Below are 1,310 nucleotides of genomic sequence, written 5' to 3'. Positions count from 1 at the left end.
GAGAACTGTATTGTTATTACACCTTGTTAAAGGAGTATACATAAAGAGGGTGGATATTAGTTGACTTTGATGTAATGATAAAAAAAAATCTAATCAAGTGGGTTAAATGGATCCAAATAAGTGGATCAATATGATCTTAGAAAATGTAATGAGAAAAGAGGAGGCAGAAAAGGGTAAATTACATTACAGGAAAAGACACAAAATCCTATTACAAGAGAGGGAAAGAAGGGGGGGAGCATTGTTTGAACCTTACTCTCATCAGATTTGGCTCAAGAAGGGCATAATATAATCAGTTAGGTATAGAAATCTAACTTGCCCTATAGGCAGTAGGAGGGAAAAGGGGAAAGAAAAGGAGGGGGAAAGAAAAGGGAGGGGGAAAGAAGGGAGGGAAGAGCAGTAAGACTAAAGGGGAAGAAAAGGGAAAGGGATAATAAAAGGGGGAAGGGACTGAAGGAGGCGTGGTCAAAAGCAAAACACTAGTGAAGGGGGAAAGGAAAAAGGAGAAAGAAAAGCATAAATGGGGGGAAAGGATGGAGAAAAAGACACAGATAGTAATCATAACTGTGAATGTGAATGGGATGAACTCTCCCATAAAAGGAAATGGATTGCAGAATGGATTAAAAACCATAATCCTACAATATGTTGTTTACAGGAAACACATTTGAAAAAGAGTGACACATACAGGGTAAAGGTAAAAGGCTGGAGCAGAATATATTATGCTCAGCTGAAGTAAAAAAAGCAGGGTAGCAATCCTGATCTCAGACAAAGCAAAAGCAAAAATAGATCTAATCAAAAGAGATAAGGAAGGAAACTACATCCTGCTAAAAGGCACCATAGACAATGAAGTAATATCATTACTAAACATATATGCACCAAATGGTATAGCATCCAAATTCTTACAGGAGAAGTTCAGGGAGTTACAGGAAGAAATAGACAGCAAAACTATACTAGTGGGGGACCTGAACCTCCCCCTCTCGCACTAGATAAGTCTAACCACAAAATAAACAAGAAAGAAGTTAAGGAGGTGAATAGAACATTAGAAAAGTTAGGTATGATAGACCTCTGGAGAAAACTGAATGGGGATAGAAAGGAATATACTTTTTTCTCAGCAGTACATGGCACATACACAAAAATTGACCATGTACTAGGGCATAAAAACCTCACAATCCAATGCAGAAAGGCAGAAATATTAAATGCATCCTTTTCAGATCATGATGCAATAAAAATTATATGTAATAAAGGGCCATGGAAAGATAGACTAAAAAATAATTGGAAACTAAATAATCTAATCCTAAAAAATGATTGGGTCA

The sequence above is a fragment of the Phascolarctos cinereus genome, unplaced genomic scaffold, assembly GCF_003287225.1.
Source record: "Phascolarctos cinereus isolate Bilbo 61053 unplaced genomic scaffold, phaCin_HiC Scaffold_726;HRSCAF=1367, whole genome shotgun sequence".
NCBI lineage: Eukaryota > Metazoa > Chordata > Mammalia > Diprotodontia > Phascolarctidae > Phascolarctos > Phascolarctos cinereus.
This window is presented reverse-complemented; position numbering follows the sequence as displayed.